This window comes from Antechinus flavipes, chromosome 3 (genome assembly GCF_016432865.1).
Source record: "Antechinus flavipes isolate AdamAnt ecotype Samford, QLD, Australia chromosome 3, AdamAnt_v2, whole genome shotgun sequence".
Classification (NCBI taxonomy): Eukaryota; Metazoa; Chordata; class Mammalia; order Dasyuromorphia; family Dasyuridae; genus Antechinus; species Antechinus flavipes.
In genome coordinates, this window is record NC_067400.1 from 184,267,783 (window position 1) to 184,290,389 (window position 22,607).

Sequence of the window (22,607 nt, forward strand, 5' to 3'; positions counted from 1 at the left end):
AATAGAGTATAAATGTGAAATACCTCATTGGAAAAACAACTGACTTGGAAAATAGATGAAGGAGAGGCAATCTAAGAATTATTCAATTACCTGAAAATCATGATGAAAAAAAGAGCCTTTTTAAGAAATCTTTTAAGAAATCATCAAGGAAAACTTCCCTGATATTATAGAGCCAGAGGGGAAAAATAACTATTGAAAGAATCCACTGATCACTTCCTGAAACAGACTCCAAAATCAACAAGGAATATTGAAACTAAATTCCATAATCATCAGATCAAGGAGAAGCAGGCAGAAAAAAACAATTCAAATATTGAGAAGCTAGGATTACTCAGGACCTAGTTGCTTCCACTTTAAAGGATCAAAGGGCCTGGAACATGATTTTCTATAGGGCAGAGAAACTTGTACTACAGTAAAGAATCAACTACCCAGCCAAACCAAGCATTTTTTAAAGGGGAAAAATGGATATTCAATGAAATAGGTAATTTTCAATTTTTTTAATGAAAATATCAGAGCAGAATAGAACATTTGATCTTCAAATACAGAACTAAAGAGAAGCATAAGAAAGTAAAAAGGGAATAAAATGAACTGTTATTTAAATGTTAAAATATTTACATTCCTACATGGGAAGTTGATATGTGTAACTCTTGAGAACTGCTTCTTTGTAAGGGATATACTTAGAGAGTGTAGGTACAAATTGACTTTACTGTGATGATATAAAAAGGAAACTAGAAAAGGGATGGTACTGGAAAAAGAGGAAAGAGTAGTTAAATGGTGAAAATTACATCACACAGAGAGGCAAAAAAGACCTATTACAATTGAGGAGTTGTAGTGAGAAAGAAGAACATTGTTTGAACATTAATCTCATCAGATTAGGTTCAAAGATGGAATATAGTACATACTTAATTTGGCATAAAAGTTGTCTCATCTTCTAAGTAAGTAGAAGGAGGAAAGGGAAAAGGAAAGAGGGAGCCTAATATAAGGAAGGGCAGAAATAGGAGAAAGGGATAATAAAGGAGGAGGGGCTGAAAGAAGGGAAGGGTAGATTGAGGAATGTAGTGGTCAGAAGTAAAATATTGATGAGGAGGAAAAGTAGGAAAAATGAGAGAAAAATAGGATGGCAGGAAATACTGTTACTTTTTATTGTGAATGTGAATGGGATGAACTATCTCATAAAATGGAAGCAGATAACAGATGGGATTAAAAGCCAGATTCCTAAAATATATTGTTTACAGGAAGTACATTTGAAGTAGAGCGATACATACAGAACAAAGATAAAAGGATAGAGGAGCTGAATTTAAAAAGAAAAAGGCAGGAATAGGGATCCTGATTTCAGATTAAGCAAAAGGATCCAATTAAAAGAGATAAGGAAGAAAAGTACGTCTTGGGAAAAGGTACTTTAGATAGGAACTTATAGCAATACTAAACACATGTGCACCAAGAAGTATATCATCCAAATTCCTAGAAAAGAAGTTAAGAGAGTTGCAAGAAGAAATAGCAAAATTATACTAATGGGGCATCTCAACTTCTCTCTATCAGAATTTGATAACCAAAACCACAAAATAAATCAGAAAGAAATTAAAGTGCTAAATAGAATTTTAGAAAAATTAGATATGGAAGACCTTTGAAGAAAATTAAATGGGGAAATAAAGGAATGTATTCTTTTTCTCAGCAATACTTGGAATTTGTATTAGGACATATAAACCTCAAAAATCAAATGCAGAAAGGCAGAAATAGTAAATCCATACTTTTCAGATCATGATGCAATAAAACTTGCATGTAATAAAGAGCTATGGAAAAAGAGACCAAAATTAATTGGAAACTAAATAATCTAATCCTAAAGAATGAATGGATGAAACAATAAACCATAGAAACTATCAATAATTTCATTTATGAAAATGAGACAATATATGATAATTTATGAGATGAAACCAAGGCAATTTTTAGGGGAAGTTTTATATCTCTCTAGATGCTTACAGGAATAAAATAGAGAAAGAAAAGATCAATGAAATGGACATGCAACTAAAAAAGCTAGAAGAACAAATTAAACCCTACCCCAATTAAGTACCAAATTTGAAATTCTGAAAATAAAAGATTAATAAAATTGAAAATAAGAAAACTAATTTATAAAGAAAGCTAACAGTTGTTTTATGAAAAAACAACAAAATAGATAAAATTATAGTTAATTTGATTAGAAAAAGGAAGGAAGAAGACCAAATTATCAATATCAAAAATGAAAGGGTGAACTTACCATCAATGAAGAGGAAATTAAAACAATAATCAGAAGCTATTTTGCTTAAATATATGCCTACAAATCTGATAATCTAAATGAAATGGCTGAATATTTACAAAACTATAGATTGCCCAAATTAACAGAAGAGGAAATTAATTGCCTAAATAATCCCATTTTAGAAAAAGAAATTGAACATGTTATTAATTTTCCTAAGAAAAAATCTCCAGGACTAGGTGAATTTACAAATAGATTCCACCAAACATTTAAAGAACAATTAATTCTAATATTATACAAACTATTTGGGGAAAAAAAGGGGAAAGAAGGTGTTCTACCAAATTCTTTTTATGACACAAATATGTTGCAGATAACAAAACCAGGAAGGGTCAAAACAGATAAAGAAAATTATAGACCAATTTCACCAATGAATAGTTGTAGTGTGCTTTCTAGAGCCCCCAAATTGAGGTGCCAACATATACTATGCTTTCTAGAGGCCCCATGCTCAGGTGCCAAAATATACCATCTGGACTAGTTCTCTGGAGGATCTTGGGACCAGACCAGGTCCTTGGTCTTTTTTTTTTTTTTTTAATAGCCTTTTATTTACAAGTTATATGTATGGGTAATTTTACAGCATTAACAACTGCAAAACCTTTTGTTCTAATTTTTCCCCTCCTTCTCCCCACCCCCTCCCCTAGATGGCAGGATGACCTGCAGATGTTAAATATATTAAAGTATAAATTAGATACACAATAAATATACATGATCAAACCATTATTTTGCTGTACAAAAAGAAGTGGACTCTGAAATATTGTACAATTAGCCTGTGAAGGAAATCCAAAATGCAGGCAGGCAAAAATACAAGGATTGGAAATTCAATGTAATGGTTCTTAGTCATCTCCCAGAGTTCTTTCACTGGGCGTAGCTGGTTCAGTTCATTATTGCTCCACTGGAACTGGTTTGGTTCATCTCATTACTGAGGACGGCCAGGTCCATCAGAATTGGTCATCATATAGTATTGTTGCTGAAGTATATAATGATCTCCTGGCCCTGCTCGTTTCACTCAGCATCAGTTCGTGTAAGTCTCTTCAGGCTTTTCTGAAATCATCCTGTTGGTCATTTCTTACCAAACAAAAATATTCCATAATATTCATATTCCACAATTTATTCAGCCATTCTTCAATTGATGGGCATCTACTCAGTTTCCAGTTTCTGGCCACTACAAAGAAGGCTGCCACAAACATTCGTGCACATACAGATCCCTTTCCCTTCTTTATGATCTCTTTGGGATATAAGCCCAGTAGTAACACTGCTGGATCAAAGGGTATGCACAGTTTGATAACTTTTTGAGCATAGTTCCTAATTGCTCTCCAGAATGGTTGGATATATTCACAATTCCATCAACAATGTATTAGTGTCCCTGTTTTCCCACATTCCCTCCAACATTCTGCATTATCTTTCCCTATCATTCTAGCCAGTGCTATAGGTGTGTAGTGGTATCTCAGAATTGTCTTAATTATCATTTCTCTGATTGATAATGACTTGGAGCATCTTTTCATATGGCTAGAGATAGTTTCAATTTCTTCATCTGAAAATTGTCTTTTCATATCCTTTGATCATTTATCAATTGGAGAATGGCTTGGTTTCTTATAAATTAGAGTCAATTCTCTATATATTTTGGAAATGAGGTCTTTATCAGAACCTTTGACTGTAAAAATATTTTCCCAGTTTATTGCTTCCCTTCTAATCTTATTTGCATTAATTTTGTTTATACAAAAACTTTTCAGTTTGATATAATCAAAATTTCCTATTTTGTGATCAATAAGGATCTCTAGTTCTTCTCTGGTCATAAATTCCTTCTTCTTCCACAGGTCTGAGAGGTAAACTATTCTGTGTTCCTCTAATTTATTTATAATCTCATTCTTTAGGCTTAGGTCATGAACTCAATTTGACCTTATCTTGGTGTATGGTGTTAAGTGTGGGTCAATGCCTAGTTTCTGCCATACCAGTTTCCAATTTTCCTAGCAATTTTTGTCCAACAGTGAGTTCTTATCCCAAAAGCTGGGATCTTTGGGTTTGTCAAACACTAGGTTGCTATAGTTATTGACTGTTTTGTCCTTTGAACCTCACCTATTCTACTGATCAACTAATCTATTCCTTAGCCAATACCAAATAGTTTTGGTAACTGCTGTTCTATAATATAATTTTAGATCTGGTATAGCTAAGCCACCTTCATTTGATTTTTTTTTTTTCATTAATTCCCTTGAAATTCTTGACCTTTTGTTTTTCCATATGAACTTTGCTGTTATTATTTCTAGGTCATCAAAATAGTTTTTTGGGAATCTGATTGGTATAGCGCTAACAAATAGAGTAGTTTAGGTAGTATTGTCATCTTTATTATATTTGCTTACCCTATCCAAGAGCATTTAATATTTTTCCAATTGGTTAGATCAGACTTAATTTGTGTGAAAAGTGTTTTGTAGTTTTGCTCATAAAGTTTCTGATTTTCCCTTGGCAGATAGATTCCTAAATATTTTATACTATCAGTAGTTACTTTAAATGGAATTTCTCTTTGTAACTCTGACTGTTGGATTTTGTTAGTGATATATAAGAATGCTGATGATTTATGTGGGTTTATTTTGTATCCTGCAACTGTGCTAAAGGTGTGGATTATTTCTAATACAAGTCCTTGGTTTTAGTGGAGGAGGGATGAAGGCAGGAGACCCATAAGGATGGTCAAATATGGAATCCATTTATTTCAAGTCCTCTCAGCCATTAAATATCTTAGTACGATTACGTCAATACACACACTGAGCATGTGTTAAGTATAAGCACTCTGCTATTGATATGTACATTCTTTTTACTGTAAGTATCCCTTACTTCAAGTAGAACACAGGTGGTCATGCCCTCCCTGACTTCTCAGTAAGGGTAAGAGCACCAAAGGAATATGGGAAGCCAAACCAGACATTGTCAGCAGGTTCCCTTTAGGCTGAAGGGTCTTATACCTTATACAGAGTTCTCCCATTATCTGCGGTCCTCTACATATATTGATGTAAAAATCTTAAATATTAGCAAAGAGATTACAGTAATTTTTCACCAGGATAATGCCTTATGACCAAGTAGGATTTATTCCAGGAATGTAGGGCTGCTTCAGTGTTCAAGTTCAAACAAACTACTAGCATAATTGATATCAATAATCAAATTAAGATCATACAATTAAATCAAAAGGTGTAGGAAAAAATTGAAAAAAAAATACAGTACTCATTCCTATTAAAAACACAGAGCGTAGGAAAAAAATGGCGTTTTTCTTAAAATGATAAGTAACATCTATTAAAAACCATCAGCAAGTATCAAATACAATAGGGATAAACTGGAAGCCTTCTCAATAATACTTCCAGTTTATCCCTCTTATAATTTGATGCTTGTGGATAATAAAATCAGGAGCAAAACAATATTGTACACTATTACCATTACTATTCAATATTGTATTAGAAATACCAGTGTTAGCAATAAGAACAACAACAACCACAAAAAAGAAATTGAAGGAGACTCCAGAAGTATTTGGGAAAATACTTCACCTCACTGAGAGACAGCATAATTTGTTGGTCAGAGAGCATACTGTGGAATCTGAAAGATATCTTCCAGTTATACCTTGGTCTTACTACTGACAAAATTCTATCCAGTACAGGAAATCTTCCCTAATTCCACTTAATTCCAATGCCTTCTCTCTTCTAATTATCTCCTATTTATTTTGCTTATAGCTTGCTTTGTATATATTTGTTTGCAGGTCATGTCCTATATTAGATTGGAAGCTGTTTAAACAGTCTTTTGCCTTTTTGTAACTTTGATGCTTAGTACAGTGCCTGGCATATAGTAACTGATTACTAAATACTTATTGTCTCTGATGTACTAGTTATATGATTTTAGGCAATTACTCGATCTTTTAGTATCTTGGGTAATTTTCTGAAATTATACATTTCAGATGCATTGACCACTGATGTTTGTCTTCTTTAAAAAAAAAATCTACATCCCAATATGCTGCTACATCTTTATATTTTTGTTGGTTTTAGATATTCTAAACATGATTCTCCAAAAGAAGGTTGAGAAAATCAGCCTTAGAAATTTGAAATACTTATATTTTACAATAAATTATTTTATTTTAGCCAAAAAAAGCAACAACTTTTAAAACTTTGGTGATTTTGTATTTTTAATAGGGATTAACTATTTAATATTTTCTATCTTAATTCTTAAAGCCTATTACATGAAATAAAATTAAGAAAAGTAAAGTAAGTGAAACACAATAATAAAAAGTCTATGTATCTTTTATTTAACTTAAAGGACATTTAATATTTAAAGAGAATTTCTAAATAATCATAACTTTTCAGATATTTTCTCTGCTTTAGAGAGCTAGAGTTTAGAAAATAAGTTTTTGAGTCTAATGTCATTCTAGTATATATTCTATGACTTCACCTTTTATAATATTCTTAAAAATAGTGCTTAAAAAAAGGTGCTGAAATGTGTAAGGACCTATGTCATTAGTAAAAACATCTTACATGTTTCTCTGTCTACAAGGCTTCATTAACTTAATCTTAAAGAGAACTCTTTCTCTTTGAGGCAAAGAAAGTATTGTCCTGTTGAATCAGGGGACAGATCACCAATTAGCACACCCATTGGATGATAAATGTCTAAGGGCTTCCAGGCTGACTACACATTTTTCATCATTAATCCAATCCATTTGTGAACTGGTCCATTCATATTAATTCAAACTAGGGGGCATTATCTGCTGTTAAAAAGGTGATGACTCACTATAAATGAAAGCCTGAAACTAATCAAATATAGTTAAACCCTATCCTGGCAGCTTCCTTTTGTAGGTTTAGTGTGTTAAAAGGAAAGCACTAGGTAGGTCCAGAGACACTCATCTTTTTTTTTTTTTTTTTTTTTGTCTGTAGGAGAGCCCTTTAAAATCCTTTTGGGCGATTACAAGTTCTCAAAACTGAATTGCAAATGATTACACATCCAAATTATCTTTAATTAAATGTTTTATGTCTTTAAAAATAAAATTTGAAATAATATAATACTGTCATTATAGGACAGCCATTTTATTTAGGTTGAAATTTTGAGAGGTAAATAATGATTTAAATATCTGATATTATGGCATGTTTAGTTTTACAAAATGATTTGCCTCATTAGATACTTGAAATAATCTTGTGAAGTGATTTAGACAAAGTAATCTTCAGTTTCCTCACTTGTAATATAGCACTTAAGAGTTGCTTTGAGGTTTAAACTAAGTAATCAAAGTTTTTTTTAAATGCTTAGCATAATAACTGTTACATATTAGACACATAAATGATTCCTTCTTTCCTTCCTTTCTTCCTCCTTTTCTTCCTTCCTCCTTTCTATCCTCCTTTTATTTATTCTTCCCTTCTTCCCTCCCTCCCTCTTTTTCTTCCTTCTTTCCTTCTTTCTTTCCTTCCTTCCTTCCTTCCTTCTTTCTTCTCTTCCCCATTTTCTTCCTTTCTTCTTCCTTTCCTTCCTTCTTTCTCTTGCTACCTTTGTTTCCTCCCTCCCTCCTTCTCTCTCTCCTTCCTTTCTTCCTTCCTTCCAGCCTTTATGAATCATGTTGGGAGAGAAAAATCAGAGTATAAGAGAAAAACTGTTGGAATCTTTATAAACTGCTAACTCATTACAGTTAATGTTTTGGGCCAGAACCTGAAACTAAGAGAACTAATTGATACACTGCTTGTGTTCACACCTTTACTCATTGGAGTTCCCAAGTATGGGAGTTTGATGTTGGAATCTTCACAAACAAAAACCATGGGAGACATTAAAAAAAAAAAAAAAAACAACAGAAAAAAAGAAGTGAACATAGCATGTATTGATTTACATTCAGGCTCCTTAGTTCTTTTTCTGGATGCAGATGGCATTTTCTGTCCAAAGTCTATTGGGTTTGCTTTGAATCACAGAACCACTGAGAAGAACCAAGTTTTTTTTTTCCTATTTGATCATCACACATTCTTGCCATTATTGTGTACAATGTGATCCTGGTTTTGCTTATTTTGCTCAGCATCAGTTCATGTAAATCTTTACAGGCTCTAAAATCAGCTTGGTTCATCATCATTTTTTGTAGAACAATAATATTCCATTACCTTCATATACTACAACTTGCTTAGCCATTCCTCAGTTGATGGGCATCTACTAATTTTCCAATTCTTTGCTACCACAAAAAGAGCTACTACAAACATTTTTGCACCTGTGGGTCCTTTTCCCTCCTTTTTGATTTCTTTGGGATACAGACCCAGTAGTGACACTGCTGTTCAAATGGATATGCATAGTTTTATAAGGCTTTGGGCATAATTGCAGATTGGTCTCTGGAATAGCTGGATCATTTCATAGCTCCACCAACAATACATTAATGTTCCAGTTTCCCCACATCCCCTCCAGTATTTATTAATCTTCCTAATCAGTATTCATGACAATATTGTTTACAGTAGCAGCAAAATTGTGTAAAGATCAAATATGATAGACTTTAACAATACAGTGATCCAAAACAATTCCAATAGATTTGGGTTGGAAAATGCCCTCCACTTCCAGAAAAAGAGGTATGGAGACTGAATGCAGATAAAATCATACTATTTTTATATATACCCAATTTATACTATTTTTTCTTGTATTTTTTCTTTTTCTTCTGATTTTTCTTTCACAACATGACTACTAAAGAAATCATTTTTTTTTTTTTTAAGATTAGCGCTTTAATGGAAGGTAGAATTTATTTGAGACAAAAAAATCCTGAATTTATATATGTACAGAATATGTCATTTACAGTAGCAATTGATTTCTAATTTGTAGAGGATGATTATATATTTAGACTCAGAATATGCAATAAGTAATTTAAAATAATTAATAAATAATTAAAGTAATTTAAAAATACATTTTACTGAATAGACAGTTGCAAACAAATATATCTGTTTGTCTCATTATAATAGGAACCAGAAACAAAAATCCTTTTGTTTGTGTTTGGGTAACATTCAACTAAGAAGCAAACAGATGTGCAATTAATCATTTATCAATTTGCTAGGCTAAGTTTCAAAGATAGTAATAGTAGGATTTTTGTAAAAATATATGTTGAAAAGTTAAGAATTTGATTTTTATTTATATATTCAAAAGTATTGATCATATATTTGTTTTATGCTGATCTTTAAAACAAAATTTGTGTTCTATTTGAATATTGTAATTTATTCATATTAATAGATTATTATATAGGATTTAAGATCCACAGTCATTCTATATGGCTGAATGGTGTGAATAATACTTCTTATAGAAAATGTCTTGTAGACTTGTAATTATGTTTAAATGTATAAAATTATTTTGTATTGATTTACTTGTATATAATAGTGTTTTACTGAGAAATGATGAGCCTAGAGAAGACTCAGACAAATGTGTGCAGAGTGAAGTATCTACAACCAGGAAAACAATATACAAGATACATAGTGTATCTATAATAGAAATAGAAAGAAAACAATAAAACACATAATTTTTAATGCAAATTTATAATGATTAATTTTTACTTTCAAGAGGAAATATTACAAAATGGGTCTTTTTCTCTCCCTTTTTTACAGAGCCGGGAAACTATAAATGCAAAATGCAATATACTATAGATTCAGTTAATATATTGATTAACTTTGGTGTTTGATTTGCTGTAATTTTTCCTCTTTTAAAAATTCTTTGTTACAAGGTTTGTCTTTGTGATTGGATATATGGAAAGATAATGGGTGATATAAAAATATTAATAAAACTTTAAAGTAAGAAATGTCTTCTATAAATTTCAAAGCTTTATGAAATGTCAGTTCTCAGCATTACAGATTTGAAAGTCAAAGAGCCTAATTTATAAATGAGGTAATTGAAGCATAGAAATGCTGGATATGTCAAAATGGAAAGATTTCATATGAAAGATTCACTTTCATGGGGACTGCTTTTGTAATTCATAGAATAGTTTGTGCTAAAAGGTCACTTCATCCAGTTTTTTGTTTGTTTGTTTCTGTGTTTAAAAATTAGGAAGCATGTAGTACAGAATGTGAATGACACACCATTTCAGAGAAAAAGGCAATGAAGGATTTATGACTATTTGAGAATAAGTTAAGACATGTAATTAATTATTACATTAATAGAAATCAATTTTCATATTTCTTTGGAACAGATTAATATATAACTAACAATATTCTACAGATTACAATACTGGTATTTAAAATGTGGACTTCAATTTTTAATCTGTGAATGAAATTCTAGAGATTTCATTTATTTTGGTTTTTTAAAAAGTCATATGTAATTATAAACTTGACTTATTTTCTACTTTAGCCTCATAATTACTTCTGTAATAGTTATTGTCTCCTCTCCATTTTCCTAAATATCAAAGCACAAGGTGACTCTTACATAGACATGAGTAAGTTTGGAGCAAATTCTGTGGCATCATGCCATATTTTGATTCCAATAAGATTTTTATTTAGGTCTCAATGTTCCTAAGATATTCATCAATTGTGATTGAAATGCTCAGGATGGGGCCATTCTGGGTAAAGTATACTTCTAGACATTGTGACAGCTGATTCACATGCTTTTGAATTTTCAGAATAGATTTTGTCAGAGAAACTATATATTAAAAAAAAAAGCTTCTCCTACAATACTTTAGCAAATATGGAAGTTTTCTAACTCCTGTTTGGGTGTACTTGTGCATTTGTGGTAGAATAAATTATAAGTAAAATAAGTCTCTGGGAGCCAAGATAGTAGAATAAGTAGTGAATTGCTATAATCATCCCATGTTCACTTCTGGCCAAGTATAAAATAGTGTCCAAAGACAGGTGCTGGAACAGTAGAAACTGCAAGGAGAGAGAATGAAACAACCTTTTAGGCCAGGAAACTTGGAAGATTGGCAGGAAAGGCCTATTTCAAGAAAAATTTGGAATTCATAATGTAATAAAAAATGAATACTTCTTTGACATATAATTGGAGAAAATAAATACTATTTAAAAAACAAAAATATGTAAGATGAGGCTTATTTATTACATTCTTACTTAAGGCTTATTATTATATTTCTTTCCAGACTTAAAAAGGTCAATATTAGTAAGTATCACAGGTTTTCAAATATGCAACATTAGTTTCCTTTAAGGAAATCAGACAAAAATCTCACACTTCTTAGTGTTATCTGTTCCTATTAGGGACTGATAAGAGCTGTTTCTTATTCCAGGGTCCTTTCTTGACCTATGTGACACATATACTGATTTCATAGCCATAGTACTCATTTTTTTCAATATCATATTTGGAATCATTCTCCAATCCTTGAAGTCCATTTCCAACAATGGAAATGTTGTTCCATTTGGAACAACTCCCAATCCTGCTATTATCTCTCCAGTAATATGTTTTATATCACTAGAACTTGTGTCCTTCTTTGCTTCTAGAACTCTAGTACTTATCAAAGTTTTAAATCAACCATTAGCTTTTGCTAACTATTTCCCATGGACAGTGATGGCAAAGGCAATGAAACAAGGTTCATTTACATTAATGGCATACTTTTTGATAAAAACCACAGATTCTCAACTACTTCCATTTGTTCCCCTGGTATCACATATAATATTCATTCCTTCCTTGGACTTTACCACAGTTTTGTTGCCATTTAACCATTGAGATTAAACAGCTGCATCTACAATTGTCTTCCTTGCTAAGTAGTTAGAATGGAACTTTAAGATCATTCTGGCACCTATTTAGAGGATGTGTAAACTAAGAGAATTTTTTTTATGTTTTTATTAATCTCCTTGATTTCTTTATTATTTCTTTTAAAATTTATTTATTTTTGATACTTTTCTTTAAGAATCATGTTGGGAGAGAAAAATCAGAGCAAAAACAAAACAAAACAAAACAAACAAACCCAAAAAAGAAGTGAACATAGCATGTGTTGATTTACATTGAGTCTCCTTAGTTCTTTTTCTTTGATGAAGATGGCATTTTCTATCCAATGTCCAATGGGATTGCTTTGGATCACTGAACCACTGGGAAGAACAAAGTCTTTTCTAATTGATCATCACACATTCTTGCCATTGTACATTACATATATAATGTATTCCTGGTTCTGCTTGTTTTATTCAGCATCAATTTATATAAATATTTCTGGCCTTTCTAAAGTCAGCATGTTCTTTTTTTTTTATAGTCAATATTTTATTACCTTCATATATCACAACTTGTCCAGCCATTCCCCTATTTAATGGGCATCTACACATTTTCCGATTCTTTGCTACCACAAAAAGAGCTGCTACAAATGTTTTTTGCACATGATTCCTTTATGTTTTCCTTAAACACAGACCAAGTAATGGTGCTGATGGGTCAAAGGGCCTTTGTAGCCTTTTGGGCATAGTTCCAAATTGTTCTCCAGTATGGTTAGATCATTTCACAACCCCCCCCCCCAAATATATTAGTTTTCCAGTTTTCCCACACCTATCATTATCTTCAGAGTCATTTTAATTTTAATTTCTTTAATCAATAGTGATTTAGAGCATTTTTTCATATGACAAAGATACTTTTAATTTCATCACGTGAAAATTATCTGTTCATATCCTTTGACAATTTATCAATCATATATCAATTGATTAAAAGACATATTCCTATAAATTTGGAACAGTTCTTTATATAATTTAGCAATGACACTTTTATCAGTATATATTATTTATACCAGTAATCCTGATAAAAGTGTCATTTCTATTACTGGCTGTAAAGATTTTTTTCCCAGCTTGTACTTCACTTTTAATTTTGTTTTTATGGTTTTGTCAAAAACTTTTTAGTTTAATGTAATCAAAGTTGTTGCCTTTCTTAATATTCTCTAGTTCTTTTTTGGTCATAAATTGCTCATTTCTCCAAAGATCTGATAGGTAAATTTTCCTTGTTCTCTTATTTTGTTTATGCCCAAATCATATACCCATTTTGAGCTTATTTTGGTATGGGGTGTGAGATATAGATCTATACCAAATTTCTGACACATTATTTTCCAGTTTTCCCAACAATTTTTGTCAAATAGTGAGTTTTTATATCAGAAGGGGAGGTTGGGGGTTTGTCAAATAATAGATTACTATTGCCATTGATTGTGTAGTATGTATCTAATCTATTCCACTGCTTCATGACTATTTCTTAGCCAGTACCAAATGATTTTGTTGACTGCTTTTTTATAATATAGCTTTAAGTTTGATACTGCTAAGCCATTTATCTTTGTATTTTTTTCATTAATTTCCTTGATATTCTTGTCTTTTTGTTCTCTCAGATGAATTTTGTTATTATTTTATCTAGTTTTATAATATAAATTTTTGGCAGTTTGTTATGGCACTGAATAAGTAGACCAATTTAGGCAGAATTGTCATTTCCATTATATTAACTTGGCCTGCCCATATTTTCTTTTTTTCCCCCTAAATCCACTTAGAATATTTATTTTTTAGAAATTCACAATATCCATATAATGTGAATGCCCCAATGGATAAACTGCTATGCTGAGTTTATGCAGCAGACTTCTTCTCAGCAGCAGTTTTTTTGTGTGTGGCAGGTTTCTTTTCTGCAGAGGGTTCCTTTTAAGCTGAAGGCTTCTTAACTGCTGCAGGTTTCTTTTCCCCAAGTTTCTTTTCTGCTGATTTCTTCTGCCCTGGAACCTTCTTTAATCCTGCAAACTTCTTTTTTTTTTTTTTTTTTTTTTTTTTATAACTTTTTTTTTTATTATTTTTTTTTATTTAATAATTACATTATATTGACACTCGTTTCTGTTCCGATTTTTTTCCCCCTCCCTCCCTCCACCCCCTCCCCTAGATGGCAAGCAGTCCTTTATATGTTGGATATGTTGCAGTATATCCTAGATACAATATATGTTTGCAGAACCGAACAGTTCTCTTGTTGCGTAGGGAGAATTGGATTCAGAAGGTATAAATAATCCGGGAAGAAAAACAAAAATGCAGATAGTTTACATTCGTTTCCCAGTGTTCTTTCTTTGGGTGTAGCTGCTTTTGTCCGTCATTTATCAATTGAAACTCAGGTCTCTTTGTCAAAGAAATCCACTTCCATCAAAATATGTCCTCATACAATATCGTTGTCGAAGTGTATAATGATCTCCTGGTTCTGCTCATTTCACTTAGCATCAGTTCATGTAAGTCTCGCCAGTCCTCTCTGTATTCATCCTGCTGGTCATTTCTTACAGAACAATAATATTCCATAACATTCATATACCACAATTTACCCAGCCATTCTCCAATTGATGGGCATCCATTCATTTTCCAGTTTCTAGCCACTACAAACAGGGCTGCTACAAACATTTTGGCACATACAGGTCCCTTTCCCTTCTTTAGTATTTCTTTGGGATATAAGCCCAATAGAAACACTGCTGGATCAAAGGGTATGCACAATTTGATAATTTTTTGGGCATAATTCCAGATTGCTCTCCAGAGTGGTTGGATTCGTTCACAACTCCACCAACAATCCTGCAAACTTCTTATTACCTGCAAGTTTCTTCTCCTCCTCCTCCTCCTCCTCCTCCTCCTCCTCCTCTTCTCCTCCTCCTCCTCCTCCTCCTCCTCCTCCTCCTCCTCCTCCTCCTCCTTCTTTTTCTTTTCATCAACTGCTTTCTTTGCCTCCATAATTTTCTTTATTGCAGCAGCTCTTTTATCTTCTCTGATTTTCCAACTCTTAGCCTGGCATAAAATTGTATTCCGGCACATTGTTTTGGCATATGGGTTTAGTTTCACCATGATTCTCGAGTTCTTCAGTGGGTTCTTCTTGAGTTCTCCTTGATGAATCTTTTTGTGTGACGCACAGATGGCTCTCTGGATCTTTGGGCTTTCCAAATCCTGGAAAGGTCTGTGTTGGTCATCTTGTGCATGAGAAGATTGTAGTGACTCTTCACGTAGCAGGCCGGTGCCACTTACCATACAGCTCATCCAACTTGTGGAAGTCACTTTCAGTCCAAATACAAAAATGTCCCACATGCCCACCAGGAGCTAGCCTCAAAAGATTTAATTTATTCACATGAAGTAAAGTAATGTCAGGAATATTTCTGAAGGCCTTGATGATACCATTGTCTTCATTATGGATGTCCCTTTTGCTGAATTCAACAATGGTTTCTCATTTTATCCTTACTAGCTCATATACTCTGAGAAGCATAAACCTTTTTGATGTCATTCCATGCCTTCAGTTTCTTTTTTTTTATTATAGCTTTTTATTTGCAAGTTATATGGATGGGTAATTTTACAGCATTGACAATTGCCAAACCTTTTGTTCCAATTTTTCCCCTCCTTCCTCCTACCCCTACCTCTGATGGCAGGTTGACCAATACATGTTAAATATGTTAAAGTATAAATTAAATACAATATTAGTATACATGTCCAAACAGTTATTTTGCTGTACAAAAAGAATTGGACTTTGAAATAGTATACAATTAATCTGTGAAGGAAATAAAAAATGCAGACGGAAAAAAATAGAGGGATTGGGAATTCTATGTAGTGGTTCATAGTCATCTGCAATAGTCAACTCGTTGTTGAAGAAGTTCAGGTCCATCAGAATTGATCATCATATAGTATTGTTGTTGAAGTGTATAATGATCTCCTGGTCGTGCTCATTTCACTCAGCATCAGTTCATATCTGTCTCTCCTGGCCTTTCTGAAATCCTCCTGCTGGTCATTTCTTACAGAACAATAATATTCCATAATATTTATATACCACAATTTATTCAGCCATTCTCCAATTGATGGGCATCTACTCAGTTTCCAGTTTCTGGCCACTACAAAGAAGCCTGCCACAAACATTCGTGCACATACATATCCCTTTCTCTTCTTTATGATCTCTTTGGGATATAAGCCCAGTAGTAACACTGCTGGATCAAAGGCTATGCACAGTTTGATAACTTTTTGAGCATAGTTCCTAATTGCTCTCCAGAATGGTTGGATATATTCACAATTCCACCAACAATGTATTAGTGTCCCTGTTTTCCCACATTCCCTCCAACATTCTGCATTATCTTTCCCTATCATTCTAGCCAGTGCTACAGGTGTGTAGTGGTATCTCAGAATTGTCTTAATTATCATTTCTCTGATTGATAATGACTTGGAGCATCTTTTCATATGGCTAGAGATAGTTTCAATTTCTTCATCTGAAAATTGTCTTTTCATATCCTTTGATCATTTATCAATTGGAGAATGGCTTGGTTTCTTATAAATTAGAGTCAATTCAATATATTTTGGAAATGAGGCCTTTATCAGAACCTTTGACTGTAAAAATGTTTTTCCAGTTTATTGCTTCCCTTCTAATCTTTTCTGCCTTAATTTTGTTTGTACAAAATCTTTTCAATTTGATATAATCACAATTTTCTATTTTGTGATCAATAATGATCTCTAGTTCTTCTTTGGTCATAAATTCATTTCTCTTCCACAGGTCTGAGAGGAAAACTATCCTATGTTCCTCTAATTTGTTTATAATCTCATTCTTTTTGCCTACGTCATGAACCCAATTTGAACTTATCTTGGTGTATGGTGTTAAATGTGGGTCAATGCCTAGTTTCTGCCATATTAATTTCCAATTTTCCCAGAAATTTTTGTCAAACAGTGAGTTCTTATCCCAAAAGCTGGGATCTTTGGGTTTGTCAAACACTAGATTGCTATAGTTATTGACTGTTTTGTCCTTTGAACCTAACCTATTCCACTGATCAATTAGTCTATTTCTTAGCCAATACCAAATGGTTTTGGTAACTGCTGGTTTATAATACAATTTTAGATCTGGTACAGCTAGGCCACCTTCATTTGATTTTTTTTTTTTTTTCATTAATACCTGTGATGACCATGTATTTAAAATTAGCCGGAGTCAGGAATTCAGGTTAAGGAAAAAATCTTCAATCTTTATCCTTTTTGAGGTGAAGGGGGACTGCAATAGCAATATGGGCAGCTGCAGAGCCAGCCAGCCAGCAGAGGTGAAGGGGGATTGTAGGTGAAAGGGGGATCAGAGGTGAAGGGGGGGGAATCGCGATAGCAATGTGAGCAGCTGTGACAAGATGCCAGCCAGCAGTCTCTCTTTCTGCTTCCCATTCCACTCCCCTGCCTCTACCCACCAAAATCATCATTTCTTATACAACACATCAGGACTTGCACAGAGAGTGGGCAGGACCATTCTTTCTCCAAGCATATATGTTACTAGAGTATGGTCCAATTATTGTTTAGAGTCACATGTTTGGGACCTCAGTGCATCAACTTGAGCTTCAGCCCATTACAAATTCCCTTGAAATTGTTGACCTTTTGTTTTTCCATATGAACTTTGTTGTTATTTTTTCTAGGTCATTAAAATAGTTCTTTGGGAGTCTGATTGGTAAAGCACTAAATAGATTAGTTTAGATAGTATTGTCATCTTTATTATATTTGCTCATCCTATTCAAGAGCATTTAATACTTTTCCAGTTGGTTAGATCAGACTTAATTTGTGTGGAAAGTGTTTTGTAGTTTTGCTCATAAAGTTTCTGATTTTCCCTTGGTAGGTAGATTCCCAAATATTTTGTACTATCGGTAGTTACTTTAAATGGAATTTCTCTTTGTAACTCTAACTGTTGGATTTTGTTAGTGATATCTAAGAATGCTGATGATTTATGTGGGTTTATTTTGTATCCTGCAACTTTGCTAAAGGTTTGGATTATTTCTAATAGCTTTTTAGTAGAATCTCTGGGGTTCTCTAAGTCTACCATCATATCATCAGCAAAGAGTGTTAATTTGGTTTCCTCAAAACCTATTCTAATTTCTTTAATCTTTTTCTCAACTCTTATTGCCAAAGCTAGCATTTCTATTACAATATTGAATAGTAAATTGTTGGAATCTTTTAAAACTGCTAACTCGTTAGAGTTGATAGATTATTGATCTGATCTTACAAGGAGATATTTTGGGCCAGAACCTGAAACAAAGTACTAAATAGAACTAATTGATACAATAGTTATGTTTACACCAGTACTCATTGGAGTTTCCAAGTATAGGAGAGTCACAAAGTAAACTTTGTAACTTTGTGAATTCACATCTCCCTTGAAGCTCTTAGGGCCAGAGAGCACTCTGGGAAGAAACCCATAATCCCTCTCTCTCCCATCCCACAATCTCTCTCTCGAAGGAGCATAAACAGAGCTTCAATGGGCCAGTCAAGGAAGTTTTCAGAGTGAAGAAGCTACGAGTCGGGAGTGGAGCTGAATTTAGATTGAGGGGAGCTTCAAGTGAGTTCAGCCAGAAGCCCTCTCTCAGAGGCAAGACAGATTCAACTTGGTTCTGGCTCTGGAGGCTGAAGAAAGCAGAGGCAGAAGCAAAGGACAAAGCTGCAAGAGCTCTTAGAACCAAGCAGAGAGATAGGCCTCAAATAACCGGGCTATTTTGGAAGGAGAAAATAAACATTTGCATTTTTACCAGCTGGCTGCCTTTTGGGTGATTATTACTTTCAACTGCAACTAAGGCTGCCTCCAGAAAACTTCCCGAGAAACCAACCTTCTCCCAGAGAGAACCATCATATTTAATATATTATTTTAAAGAAGAAAAAGGGAGTAATGGTGATAGTGGGCAACCTTGCTTTACTCCTGATCTTATTGGGAATGGCTGCAGTTTATCCCCATTACATATGATGCTTATGGTTTTAAATAGATGCTACTGATTATTTTAAGGAAAAGTCCATTTATTCCTATATTCTCAAGTGTTTTTAATAGGAATGGATGTTGGATTTTATCAAATGCTTTTTCTGCATCTATTGAGATGATCATATGATTTTTATTAACATGGCCAATTATACTGATAGTTTTCCTAATATTGAACCAGCCCTGCATTCCTGGTATAAATCCTACTTGATCATGGTGTATTATCCTGGGGATGATTTTCTGTAGTCTTTTTGCTAATATCTTATTTAAGATTTTAGCATCAATATTCATTAGGGAGATTGGTCTATAATTTTCTTTCTCTGTTTTCAACGCACCTGGTTTAGGTGTCAGTACTATGTCTGTGTCATAAAAGGAATTTGATAGGACTCCTTCATTCCCTATTTTTTCAAATAGTTTATATAGCATTGGGGCTAATTGTTCTTTAAATGTTTGGTAGAATTCACATGTAAATCTATCTGGTCCTGGGGATTTTTTCTTAGGGAGTTGATTAATAGCTTGCTCTGTTTCTTTTTCTGAAATGGGACTGTTTAAGTAATTTACTTCCTCCTCTGTTAATCTGGGAAGCCTATATTTTTGGAGGTAGTCATCCATTTCACTTAGGTTATCAAATTTATTGGCATAAAGTTGGGCAAAGTAACTCATTATTTCTCTAATTTCCTCTTCATTGGTGGAAAGTTCTCCCTTTTCATCTTTAAGATTAATAATTTGATTTTCCTCTCTCCTTTTTCTAATCAGATTTACCAAAGGTTTATCTACTTTATTTATTTATTTATTTATAAAACCAATGCTTAGTTTTATTTATTAATTTAATACCTTTTTTTTTTTTTACTTTCAATATTATTAATTTCTTCTTTTAATTTTAGAATTTCAAGTTTAGTATTTGATTGGGGGTTTTTAATTTGGCCTTTTTCTAGCTTTTTAAGTTGCAAGCCCAATTCATTGATCTTCTCTTTCTCAATTTTAATAAGCCTCTAAAGATATAAAATTTCTCCTTATTACCTGTTTGGCTTCATCCCACAAATTTTGGTATGATGTCTCATTGTTGTCATTATCTTGAGTGAAATTATTGATTGTGTCTATAATTTGCTGTTTCACACAAACATTCTTTAAGATGAGATTATTTAGTTTCCAATTACTTTTTGGTCTATTTACCCCTAACTTTTTGTTGAATGTAGTTTTTATTGCATTGTGATCTGAAAAGAAATCATTTACTATTTCTGCCTTCCTGCATTTAATTTTGAGGTCTTTATATCCTAATATATGGTCAATTTTTGTATAGGTTCCATGAACTGCTGAAAAGAAAGTATACTCCTTTCTGTCACCATTCAGTTTTCTCCAAAGATCTATCATACCTAACTTTTCTAATATTCTATTTACCTCTTTAACTTTGTTCTTATTTTTCTTTGGTGTGTATGTAGTTTAATTTATCTAATTCTGAGAGTGCAAGGTTGAGATCTCCCACTGATATAGGTTTGCTGTCTGTTTCTTCTTGCAACTCTCTTAACTTCTCCTTTAGGAAGTTAGATGCTATACCACTTGGTGCATATATTTTTATTATTGATATTGCTTCATTGCCTATGCTACCCTTTAGCAAGATATAGTTTCCTTCCTTATCTTTTAAAATTAGATCATTTTTTTCTCTTCATACCTTTAGCTTCTTAAGCAGCAAAACTGTTTCCTTGATCTTACACCCCTTGATTTTATCTTCAACCACTAGAGGAGGTTCTGGAACTTCTTCAATTCAATGACCATTTGACATGACAGTGCTGGCATAGCAGAGACAACCACTGCAGAGCAGATGGCATAACATTTTGTGCTGTGTTCACTCTGTGATGCCAACAACACCAAGTCTCAATAGAGCAAACATGCATCTCCTCGACACATTTTTCTGAAAGGACCCTGGCCAAGAGCAGTGAGTCCCTCCATCCCTCACGGGAGGAATTCGAGCAATAGCTCTGCCAGTGCCCCATGTTTAGTGACCTGTTAGTTCACTGATAGCATAAGGTTGCCGATTATTTTTTTCTCAAGTTGGTGTGAACAAAATTCACAATATCTGGATGAATAGGAGCCTTAAAGACAGCAGGCAAGGTAATTTTTTTTTGCCAGATACTTCCCCCTTTTCAGAGTACACAGATATTAAGGGATGTACACAAGCTATGGCAGGCACCAGAGAGTATGAGCCATGCTCCTCTACCTCCAATGGATCCCATGGAGTTTTCTTGCACCATAAACTGTACTACTTATTTTACAAATAACTTATTTGAATTTTACCGCAATCATCATAGGTCTTTTTTTGATTCCATTATTTTCATTTGTAACCAAGGTAGATAAAAGTTCAATAACTTGCTTAGGATAACACAATTAGTTAGTATCTGAGATAAAATTTAAACTTAAATTGTGTCCCTCTCTGGTTCCAAAACTTTATCTGTTTTACCACCTTGCTGCCACAACTTAAAGAATTTTAATATAATTAAAGAATTTTAATTTAATTAAATAAGATTGATCTAGCAACAATGGGAAGAATAAATTGGATCAGGGAAAAATTGTATGTGACAACATGTCTTAGAAGGTTTTTTGCAGTTGTTCAGTTTAATGATATTAAGTATTTGAAGCATGTGTGATTGGCAACAGAATTGAGACATGGGAGATGAGTCATTAAGATAATCAATATTTATTGAGCATCTACTATGGGACAGACATTGAAAATAAAAATAAGAGAATGAAACAACTTCTACTTTAAAATGAAATCTTCATTAAGAGTCAGTCTCATAACATAAAATTAGAAAAAAATTGAATGATGATATTTTGATATTGTTTTAGGGAGCTACTGGGAAAGTTGGGGAAGAGTTAGAGAGATAATAGGATGTATATACTCTGAATATGTATATACACATATACATATATATGTATATGTGTATATACATATATATATATAGTACATATGTATATACTACTACAGAGTAGTTGTAATTTACCATTATAAAAATCAGAAACTCCCAAAGAGCAGAAAAATATTTTACAGAAGCTTTATTTTATTGACAGGAAGGTTAAAAGAGTTTTTTGGTATGATTTTTGAAAAAGTCTCTATTGAATGATTTATATTTAGTCTATCCCAATATCTGATTGAATCTCTGCTGATCTAACCAGATACTTAGCTCACTCTGAAACTTAGTTGACTTTAATGTAGAGTCAAAGAATAGATTTTATAAATATCGATAGGTCCACAGTTATGTGTACACAGTATGTGTACTCTACATATTTTTGACCAAAAAAAAACCTAATTGTAAAAATCATAAATGTAATATTAGCACTTTCTGAAATTTCATCAATAGTTAAAATAAAATTAGTATATTCTTGATAGTATTTATAATCACTTGTTTTAAATCTTGCTTCTAATACTCAAAAATAATAAAGCAAAAAAATGAGATGAAGATGTTAGCTACCCATATATTATGTGACCTCTATTAATTATTACATACCATAATTGGTTAAAAAGATATATATGGAGTTCTAGTATTTAAAAGGATACAGTAATGAATATGAAACACACTAGATTTTTTGACCTAACTTTAAAAATCTTTGTACTTCCAACATTTCAAATATCTTGAATCCCATTGTGATTTTTTTTCTTTTGGTCATTGCTGCTTTTCATTTTTATTTATTGAAAAAAAAACCTTGAGTATTATTGCATATTATTTCTAGGGCATTCCATTGA

The 22,607-nt window shown here is 32.8% G+C and overlaps 1 protein-coding gene and 1 pseudogene across 1 annotated transcript in view; one reads left to right on the forward strand and one right to left on the reverse strand.

Annotated features, from left to right (window-relative positions):
* ROBO2 (roundabout guidance receptor 2) overlaps positions 1 to 22,607 on the forward strand; it is a 636,650-nt gene that overhangs the window by 165,683 nt on the left and 448,360 nt on the right. The window lies entirely within an intron of this gene.
* LOC127553359 (60S ribosomal protein L4-like) lies at positions 14,830 to 21,102 on the reverse strand (annotated as a pseudogene).